At 37.2% G+C, this 11438-nt stretch overlaps 1 long non-coding RNA gene across 2 annotated transcripts; it reads right to left on the bottom strand.

The window, feature by feature from the left end:
• Window positions 1–2936: 2936 nt before the first annotated feature.
• LOC108384293 (uncharacterized) lies at window positions 2937–11235 on the bottom strand. Of its 2 annotated transcripts, XR_001849990.3 has the most exons (4): window positions 11155–11225; window positions 10925–11061; window positions 9045–9232; window positions 2937–3414 (listed from the first exon to the last, which is right to left on the bottom strand). It is a non-coding gene; the product is annotated as an uncharacterized lncRNA (long non-coding RNA). The 2 variants fall into 2 exon arrangements; XR_005060636.2 differs by lacking the exon at window positions 10925–11061 and having other exon boundaries at window positions 11155–11235.
• Window positions 11236–11438: the final 203 nt, after the last annotated feature.

Raw genomic sequence — 11438 nt, 5'->3', positions numbered from 1 at the left:
TGGGACCGAGTATGTTCAGACACTGTTGCTTCTTTGGATTTGGACACATTCAGCCTGTTTACACCTGGAGCTGTTGTCATCCACCCAACAGAGATATCTCCTCTGTGGGTCTAGAAGACACCAATATAATACTCGAAAGGTCAAGTGTAGCTAATGCCTTTCTCCATCTGGTGATGGACCTAGGTTTTGGTGGTTTTTTTCTTTCCTTCCTGCTGTTGCTCCATTGAAGTGCTGTTAAAAAACAAGGGTTGTTAAATATTCTAAGGGGTCCAACTCAAGGAAATCCTATCAAAGAAGGTAGTAACTTCTTGGTACATTCCCATGCCTGAGCACAATAAACAATTTTATCAGCACTGTCAGCAACTTCAGAAAATCTAGTCTGCTGGGATGCTTTGCAGGGGCTTTGTAGCTCTGGCCCAAGGATTTTCTATACATCAGTGACACTAGAAGCATGTTGCTTGGTTGTTTTTCTGAAGACAGAACCACTCATTGATATAGCTAGTCCCCTTCCTGGTTTGCCTGCTAATTGTTACCTAATAAGGATACACGTCAGCACTTACTGAGCCCTTCTATGGGATAGTTCCCGGATGAATAACTGTGTGATCCCATTCAATATTGTTAACCACATTTTGTGTGGTGGGTGCTATGATTAAAAGACTTAGAACGTGGAATCTTCAGAATCAGACTTATTCTAAAATTTACGTCTTAATATTACAAATAAGATGATAAAATCTCACTTCCCCTTTTTCACAACTAAAGTCATTGAGCACTATCAAAGCTCCTGTATTACCGTTAAGACTGCCATGATTGTCACTGGGATTCCTTGTTAAAATACTTCTCATCAGGTCTCAACTGTACAGACTGGGCTTCCTGTTATATTTGCAACCTGGCAGATCACAGCTTTCCCACTTGCTCCCAGAGCAAATGGTTTTTCAATGATTTTGATGGATTAAAATTTTTGTATTGTATTAAGAACACTCAAAAGGAGATTTAAGCTCAACAAATTTTTCAGTGAGGATAACCTCTTAACAGATTTTTCAGTGTACAATACAGTATTGTTAACTATAGGAACTATGTCGTACAACAGATCTATAGAACTTATTCATCTTGCATCACTGAAACTTAATACCTTTTGAATAGTAACTCCCCATTTCCCCCAGCTCATGGCAATCACCATTCTTGTCTCTGTTTCTGTGAATTTTACTACTGTAGATACCTTATATGAGAGGAATCATGCAATAGTTATCTTTCTGGGGCTGGCTTATTTCACTTACCATAATGTTCTCAAGGTTCATCCATGTTGTAGCATATATCAGGATTTCCTTCTTTTTTAAAACTGAATAATGCTCCATCATATTATATAACACATATTCTTTATCCATTCATCCATTCATGGACATTTAGGTTGTAACCACCTCTTGGCTATTGTGAATAGTGCTACACTGAACATGGGAGTACAGCTATCTCTTTGAGAACCTTATTTCCATTCTTTTGGTTGAATACTCAGAATTAGGACCGCTGTTCCATATGATAATTCTAGCTTTAATTTTTTTAAAGGATTTCTATACTGTTTTCTGTAGCAGTTGCACCGTTATGGCTTCCCAGCAACAGGGTACAAGGGTTATTTCTCTGCACCCTCATCAGCATTTGTCTTACATTTTTTTAAGTAACAGCCATCCTAACAGGTATAAGGTAATATCTCATTGCAGTTTTGATTTGCATTTCCCTGATAATTAGTGACATTAGAATCTTTTTGTGTACCTGTTGGCCATTTGTATATCTTCTTTGGAGAGAAGTCTATTCAAGTCCTTCACCCGTGTTTTAATAGGGTTGTTAGTTTTTTGCTATTGACTTATAGGAGTTCCTTTCATAGTCTGGAAATTAACTCCTATCCGATACATAGTTTGCACATATTTTTTCCCATTTGGTAGGCTGTTTTTTCACTCTGTTGATTGCATCCTTTGCTTTACAAGAAACTTCAGTTTGATGTAGTCCCACTTGTCCATTTTCCCTTTTGTTGCCTGTGCCTTTGGTGTTATGTCCATGAAATCATAGCAAGACAAATGTCATGAACCCTTTCCCCTGTTTTCTTCTAGAGGTTTTATAGTTTCCCGTCTTACCTTTAAGTCTTTAATCCACTTTGAGTTGATTTTTGTTTATGGTATAAGGGTCCAATTTAATTCTTTTTTGCACAAGGATATCCAGTTTTCTCAATACTAGTCTTGGTACTCTGATCAAAGATCAGTTGATCACATGTGCATGCATGTACTTCTGAGCTTGCTTCTCTGCTCCATTAGTCTATATGATAGTCTTTGTGCCAGTACCATATTGTATGTATATTTGCTATACATTTGAAATAAGGAAATGTAATGCTTCCACATTTGTTCTTCTTTCTCAAGGCTGGGCTATTTGAGGTCCTTTATGGTGCCCTATGAATGTCAGAATTGTTTTTTCTATTTCTTTAAAAAATGGCATGGGGATTTTGCTAGGGATTGCGTTGAATCCATAGATGACTTTGGATTATATGGGCATTTTAACAATATTAAGTCTTCCAATCCATGAATATGATTGAATGTCTTTTCATTTGTTTATGTTTTCTTTAATTTCTTTCATCAGTGTTTTATATTTTCCAGTGTACAAGTCTTTTATCTTCTTAGTTAAGTTTATTCCTAAGTATTTTATTCTTTTTTTGTGCTATTGTAAATAGGGTTGTTTTCCTTGTTAACTTTTCAGCTAATTCATTGTTAGAATAGAAATGTCTGGAAAAGCTATGAATTTTTGTATGTTGTTTCCTGAAATAAATCTCACTTGGTCATAGTGTAAATCATCTTTTTAAGATGCTGTGGAATTCTGTTTGATAGTGTTATGAAGGAATTTTAAACAAAATATTTAATTTAAAAAATATGCAATGTTTACAATTTTTTTAAAAGATTGGCAATGAAACAGAAGACTCTCTCTTATCTCTGACGCACAGTCTCTGAAGGGAAGGGTAAGAGAAATGAGCAAGCTGAAAGAAAACTCGGACGGACAGGGATTGTGGTTCTTATTCATCTACTAATTAGCTCCTTGAACACAGTACGCCCTTTCCCTTTTCCATCTCAGTCTCCCAATCTGTTGAATGAGGGTATTAGTGCCTTTTATTTTTACTCTAAAAAGCTAGTTACTTTTGTTATTATTCAATGAAAAGTAATTCATACAAAGGATAAAGACAAACCAAACCAAACAAACAAAAACAGAAGTTTGCATATATGACCCAGAGCAAGTCTTCTCCCACCTACAGTCCAGCCCTGCTCCCTATAGTCAACTGCTGCTAACAGTTTCCTGGACATCTTTCCAAGACTTTTTTCATCATATCCAGGTGTATGTGCATATTTTCTTTTGTGTTTGCTTCTGGTAGAAGAAGAATAGAGGGTTCTGTATAGGAAGAGGCAAAAAAGTACTTCAGTTAATAAAGTGCAGTCTTGGAAACCATACAACCTGGCTTTACATCAAGTTCTGTCACATACCAGCTGTTTGAACTTGGCCAAGTCACTTAATTTTCTGTGTACCTCCAATTCCAAATCTGTAATATTTGGATGATAATAGAGTCCACCACATAGGGTCTGATGTAAACGCTAAGTGAGTTAATAAGTAAAAGGTCAGCACCAGTCACTCAGTAAGTGATCATTAAATGTGAGTTAGTCTACACTTCCTTTATTTCTTTGCATATAAGAGGATCTTTCCCCATAAATAGCTTCCCTAACTACATTGTGTAAGAGTGCCATTTTCCCCACACCCACAAAAACTTCGTGAGCTATTAATTTTGTTTATATATTTACCACTCCAATATGTGAAGAATAGTATCTCATTACTGCTTTAATTTGCATATCTTTAATTATGATTAAAGCTAAGCATCTTTTCCTATGTTTATAAGCTATTTATACTTCCCTTTGTATTAACTGCCTGTTCATGTTCTTGACAATTGGGTGGGTTTTAAAACTGATTATTACTTTAAATATTATCTTCAATCAATCCCATTGTATGGAAGTTTCCAGAATTTTGACTCCAAATTGAAAAAAACAAAAAATAACCTACCTTCTTGCATTCCCCATTTAACGGGGAGGAAACCAAGTTTCAGAGAATTTAAATGACTCACATAATCTCAGAGCTAGATAATGACAGAGCTGGAATTTTGACACCTTGTTCTCTCTCTCTCTTTCTTTAATGGGAGCAGCTACACTGCTTTTTAAACAATACCACTTTTCATCTTTGCTAAGATATAGATACAGCCATAATCATCTCCCTACCACATTCTTTGCTTCACAGAAAGGTAGCCATATGCTTTAGCACGTGGAAAGTCCTATTTACTTGGCTTTCCTATAAATGTGTAGTGTTAAGGAGTAAGCCCACTGCAGTCACCACAAGGAAAGTCTTTTCACAGAACACAATGCTTATTATAACATCTTCAGCACCTCCACTCCACAAAGTTCATTTTGTTTCTGTGTTTCTTCATCTATCATGTCTTCTTGGGAGAATATTATGCTAACATTGTATTCCATTACTTAGTGTTCTGAAAACAACATATTAGGGGATAATTGTGTCCCCTAAAAAATAGAATTGTTTTTACTAAAATGAAATTGATCAGGATGTTAATTTCAGGCTTATATATATATATATCTGTACCAGTCAGACAAACCTAGAGGGAGAGCTCTGAAAAGAAGAAAGGTATTCTCATTTCTGAATGAAATGAATGCTGCCATTATTTGAGTGCTTATTTTATTCCAGGCACTATGCTAAGCTTTTTGTATACATTACCTCATTTAATACTCACAGCACTTTGTGAGACGAGTGTTCTTTTGTATATGAGAAAAATGATGTTTCAGAAGCCTAAAGAGTGCCCAATATCAAATAATTAATAGTTGGTCAAGACAAGATTCCAATCCAGGACTCTGACAGTATTTTTCACATGCACTCATTATGTTATGTTGTCTCTAAGTATAAAGCATATGGTCTGAACTTAGGTTATAAAAGAGACAGAAGACAATATGCTGGTCCATGTGTGAACAATTAGAGATGTCACAAATGGAATAATCACTCTCCAATTTTAGTGAGGTCCTGCTAGAACAGTAGATAGGGCATTCATATATCAGATGAACAATGCCCTAGCACACTATTTTCCAGAATTGTTCCACAGAACACTGATTCCCTAGGCTAGTGGGTGATTTTTTTAAAAAGGTTCTATGTCCCAATACTTTTTGAAAATGTTGATTTTATTAAACAGGTTTATTTGCTGCAGTTCTCAGAGTGTTTATTTTGCTAATGTGCATTTTCACAGTCCAGGACACATGATAGAGTGTTCTATGTTTCCTAGTCTGTTTGACTTGCAATTCCCTTCTTAAAGGTCTCATGTACCATGGAACACACTTCGGGAAATCCTGACTAACTGGAATCTCAAAAGTCCCTCCTAACTCTAGGTATTTATGATGCCATGACTCTATTACTGGTCATGAAGAGTCAAGAGAAATCTGCTATGTATATACATCCTAATCCTATGTTCTTGGCCTAATTAATAAGTAAGTGTTCAACTGTGTCAGTTCTTAATTAAGCTCAAGGTGATATTTTCTGTACAACTTCCTGGCAAGATTATTGATAGTTCAAGCATTAGCTGGAAGACTAAACTGGACCTTGGGTTCCCAAATCTAGCTACATGTCAGACTCAATTTAGGTATTTGTTATAAATACAAATTTCTGGGCCCATCTCCCAGGAATTCTAATTCTATATTTGGCAAAAAGTTCTAGAAACAATTTTTAACAAGTTCTTCAGGTGTGTGTTTTGTCCATATGTGAACATTTGGAAAAAGCCTTAGATACAGAGTCAAGAATGTCTGTGGAGATGCTAACAGAGGAGTTCTCGAACTTGTTCACACACCAGTTTCAAGAGTTCTTACCAGTTCCAAGACCTTGGAAACTAGAGTAGAGATTGTGAAGGGCTCTTTGCGAACAACTCTACAAGTGAATTCTCTGTTTCTGGGTCACAGATGTATACTTAGGGACCACTGGTTTAAATGACTTCTATTCTTCCCAGCCATGATATCCTTACTATCTGAAGAAAAGCATGGTGTCCAGGATGAGGCCGGTTATAGTCTCAACTTGGTGCTTTGCAGATGAGACTGGAACTGGGTGGGGCACTGCTCAGATATGACCATCACTACAAAGAAGCAGAGACAAACTGGACCAAGGTCAGGGAGGAGGGACCGTATGCCATATGAGAAATGGTTGAAGAAACTGGGAGTATTTAGCTTGGAGAGGGAAAAAAAATGTGTGCTGGCAGGATTATTACATTTAAATATTCAAAAGGCTGTCCTGCGGAGGATATATTAAGCTTGTTTAGAATGCTAGAAAATGGCAGAAATGTCTAATCAACAGAGGGTAAAGTACTATGTTTGTGCACTTATTGGGCCAGGAACTGCTCTAGGCATTTTATGATTGCTATTTCATTTAATACTTACAATAAATCTGCAAAATAGTACAGATGAAGAAATAGGACCAGAAAGGTATATTTTCCCATGATCATATGGATAGTATGATAGTGATTAAGGCAGTTAACAAACATTCCATTTCTCCTTCCAGACACAGGGTAAAGTTGTACTTCCCAGCCCTATTTGAAGATAAGGATGGGCATGTGACCTCTGGGTGGAATTTTTAAGTCTCTTATTTGATTTACCAATTCCTCTTCTCCTATAGTGATGATAATAAAAACATTTGCCAACATGAAGCAGAGGTCCTTTGCCAGTATGGATGAGATATTTAACATATAATAGACCTTTCTCAATGACCATGAAGACCCAAGAGAGAGCTGCTATGGATATATACCCTTAATCTATGTTTTTGGTCTAAGCTGTAAGTGTTCTGTGGTATAAATTTCTATTTGTCGCTGGGACTTCGGAGTTATTTGTTATTATAGCATAACCTCACCCATTCTGGCTGATACAGCTTTTAAGTAGAATCTAGTCTATTCTGCTTTCAAAATCTGTGCTCTACTCATTAGAATAGATGGCCTCTCAGATGACCAGTGTACGTACGTTCCATAGCAATGAAAGAGAATATCTCATTATTTAATTCATGCAAATACCTGATAATCACCTGTGGGAGCTATTATAGATGAGATTGATAAATCAGCTAGTTGAATGATCTCTCCCAATTTTGGTAACCAATGATTTCCTAATTCTGTGAAAGACTATTAAACCCAAGTGCAAAATTGGTGTGTGTGTGTATGTGTATTCCTCCTTTACTTTTCTAGGCCTAAGGCATTTCTTCTCTGTATGGACCTTGCTCAGCCCCACCACAATTGGTCTTTTTAAGAAAACAGAGATCCTGCTTTTTTCCTAATAGCCATGAAATTTGGCTTCAAATCACAACAACCTGACTATTGGTTTTTATTCCTAATGACTTCCCTGAGGAGAAAAAAGCATTTGCATTTCAGCTCATTCTTTTCTGGCACATAATACAGTCTTACATTTATTTATAAACTTGGTGGGTTGCACCTTCCTGTAGGTTCTCCAAAATTAGTGTTACCCCCAAATATTATTTCTCCATTTCATACTGGGGACATGGAGCAATTTCTGGCCTGAGACTTCCTTATTACTACAATCACTTCCATATCTGCACTGAAGCAGATATCATTTTAGGTGTCACCCCGTTGGAGCTAAGATGTGAGAAAAATCAATAAACAGTTTCTTATCTTCCCATGCATTGAATATTCTTATTTCTTATCTTGGTTTCTATTCATGTAATTCATCCAACTGCAGAGACACTTCTGAAGGCAGCGAATAGACTATAGTCACTAGCTTTGCAAGAACAGAAACCACAAAATTATATTACAAATTATCGGCAGCCCCCTTGAGGGTGGTCATGGGTGTATAGGGCATGTAATGACTGCGAAGAAAAACTTCTCCCTAGAACTTTGGGACTAAATCTGAAAATATCACTCTCCAAAACTGATCAAGTTATCTATTGGATATGACTGGACATCTTCAAAATAACTTAATGAATGGCATTTAAATCTGGGATTATTGAGAAAGGCTACATCCTCCCTCTCAACCATGAAGATCAGAGTGTCTCTTAATCAAATACAGAAACCAGATTGCTTTTCAATCTAATTAAGGTCACCAGAGAATGTGTGTACCCAGGAATGTAGTTTTGCAGTTAGTGTAAGTATGTTCGATGTACTTACTAGTAAAATGCTCTGAGAAAAACAAATTACATGGTTAAGTTGCTAAATACCCATCCCAAAGCTTCAAAAGGTACATTAGCATATCAAAGGTATTGAAAAGACCTGTAGAAAAGACACACCTCTTTAGCTTTGCTTAACCCAGCATTCCCCAGATGGTTTGCAAAGTATTTGCTAATGAGCACCACCCGCTACCCCGGTGTTTTTAAACAAAGAAGCACATTTTGGCAATAACTGAGTTAAGGAAAAAGTAAACTCTAAATGTATCAAATGTTTTATTAATGTGGGAAGACTGATAAGCTTGGCATGGAAATTCTGTTTTCCATTTGTTTTATTTTGAACACCTAACTGATCCTTTGCTCTGAGCCTCAGTTTCCTCTTCTATAAAATGGACATAAAAATGTATGAAGTAAAATATGCTTGCCGTAAGAAGGCAGTGGAGTTTAGTGGTTAAGGGCATAGGTTCTGGAACCATACCCCTTGGGTTTGAATCTTTGCTCCACTGCTACCTATGTATAAGATGTTGAGCAAGTTATTTCAACTTGCTTTCCCTCTCTTTTCTCATGTGTAAAATGAGAGAATAATAGTACCTACCAAAGAGATTTATTGTAGCACTCCTAGCATTAAAATAATTCAGGTGAGCATTTCACACACACATAAACATAAGCTATTATTTTAGCTTGACCAAATACCTGAGTCAGTGTAGTTGCTCAATAAATGGTAATTAAATTTTAATCAGAAGTAATCATGTTAACAGAAGGACTGAAGTTTGTATGAAATTTAGGAGGGAAGGGACATAGAGGAAGAATCCAAAGCAGGCATATTCCATATTTACCCAGTAACTTTGCAGATGGTGGCTTTGATCAATGTCCACAAAGATTTCTCTTCCCTTCGTAGGTCAGCCTGTAGCGCAATAGTCTGTCACAGGTGAAATATGCTGTTAAAATCCTCCAGGTCTAATTTATCTTCTGGTCAGCTCAACATATACCAAACAATGCTCTGTCAGACTTTCCCAGAAACATTCTTAAGGGGGAGAGACACAGGTGAGGATTACTTCCTGTTCAATATTTCTACCTCAGTCCTAGATCCTAAGACATGCTTAAATATTATCTGTAGTTGCATATTTCCAAAAGAGATTTACTATGAAGAAACTCATAGTAAAAGCACATCCACAAAGGGTGGCTTAAATAAATATCAAGAAGAGCCAAAAAGACCAAAGAGAGATGGGGGACATAATTGTCCCAGGAAAAGGGGAATATATAATTATTGTAATTGTGCACTAATTTTAGGTCTAGAGTCATTGAGATCTGAATTTCACTTTTCAAACTCAGTCGCTCCATTCCAGGTTTAACTCACCAATCTCACACCTTTAAAAAAGTTAGAATTACACTGGCCATTTATTCAAATCTTTAATGGTTAGTGTCCTTAGTTTCCTAAAGCCCAAAATCTTCAATCTCTGATGGCAATTTTTTAAAGGAACTATTGGCATTTTATGGATGATACACACACATGTACACACACATACACACTTCCCTTCTATATATGCCTTTGGACCCAATCTCCTCTTTCCTAGATTAATGTGCCTGATTACTGTTACTCTTGGATCTTCTCAACTCTCCTCAACTCGCTATAACATAATATTGTGTCCATCTTCTCCTCTCTTGTCTTGGTTTCTGTGCAAACATTTTCTTGGTTTTGCTTCCCGCCTCATTAACACTTTCTCAGTCTCCTATGCTGATACCTTCTTCATTCTCTCAGCCTCTGCATGTTTGGGTTCCTTAGCATTCTGTTATGGGGTAATGGCTCCCCATCTTAATAAGAGTAAAACCCTATAAGACCCTACATCATTTGCACCCCTCACTCCCTTTCTGATTGGGTAGTCCCATTTCTATCCTTCCCTTTACATCAATACTCTTTGAAATATTAATCACTACGTATTGTCTCCACTTTCTCTCTCCCCATTTTCTCTTAAAATCATGCTTTCATCCAAACCACACCACTCCACTGCACTGAACAGCTATTGTCAAGGTCACAAGTGACTTCCTAGTTGCCAAATACAAAGATCAATGTTCAGTCCTCCCCTTCTGTGACCTGTCCACAACATTTGGAAAGTTGAATGCCCTCTCCTTTGTAAAATACTGATTCACTTGATTCTGGGACACCACTGTTTCTCATTTCTTCTCCTGCCTTACTGACCTATCTTGCTTTTGGCTTAGATCCTCTGCATCCTGCTGACAACTAAATATTGGAATAATGCTTCAGTGATTAGTCCTCAATATATTTTTTCCTCTACTTACGCTAATCTCCTAGGTGGTTCTGTCTACTCCCAGAAATACCATCTATATACGGACGATGCCCAGATTTTTATCTTCTGCCCAGAATTCTTATCTGAATTACATATTTGTACACTTACCTGCAAACTGTACATCTGTACTAATAGGCATTTCAAGCTTAACACATCTAATACCAAACTACTGGTAGTACAGCCTGAAACCTGCTCCTCCTACAGTCTTCACCATTTCAGTAAATGGCAGTGTTATTGTTGCTATTGTTCAGTTATTTAAACCAAATGCCTTGGAATTAAAAAAGCTTTGTCTCCTTTTTTATCCCATATTCCATAAGCAACACTCAAATAAATCCTACTAGTTTTACCTTCAAAAAATAAACAAAAATCAAATCAAAACTAAACAGAAATAGAACCCAGCCACTTCTCACCATATCATCTCCATTGCTTTTGCTGTCATGCAAGCTATCGTGGTCTCTTGCTAGTGACTTCAAACGAGGCTCCTAATTAGTCTGCTGGCTTCTATTCTTGCCTCTTTACAGACTGTTCTCTACACAGCAGAGCGATCCTATTAAAATGTGTTAGATCACATCACTTCTCGGCTAAAAACTATCTAATGGGGCTCATGTTGTTTAGAGAAAAGCCGAAGTCCTTACAGTACCTTTTAAAGGTCTTCATAATCCAGCCCTTGGTTTCTCTAACCTCATCTTCTACCCCCTCCCTGTTGCTCACTCAACCCAGGTCACACTTCCATCGCTGCTATTCTTGGAACATGACCGTGTTAGTCACGCTCTTGCATAGGACTTTTTCACTTGCTATTCTCTCTGCCTGGAATACTCTTCCCCCCAGGAGCCACATTTCCCACCCCCTTTCATTCAGTTCTTGGTTCACATATCACCTAGGAGAGACTACCCCAGCCCATTTGTTATTAAAAACATCTAGTCA

Source organism: Manis javanica, chromosome X (genome assembly GCF_040802235.1).
Source record: "Manis javanica isolate MJ-LG chromosome X, MJ_LKY, whole genome shotgun sequence".
Lineage (NCBI taxonomy): Eukaryota > Metazoa > Chordata > Mammalia > Pholidota > Manidae > Manis > Manis javanica.
Note: the sequence above shows the minus strand (reverse complement) of the source record. Positions and strands in the feature narration are given on the sequence as shown.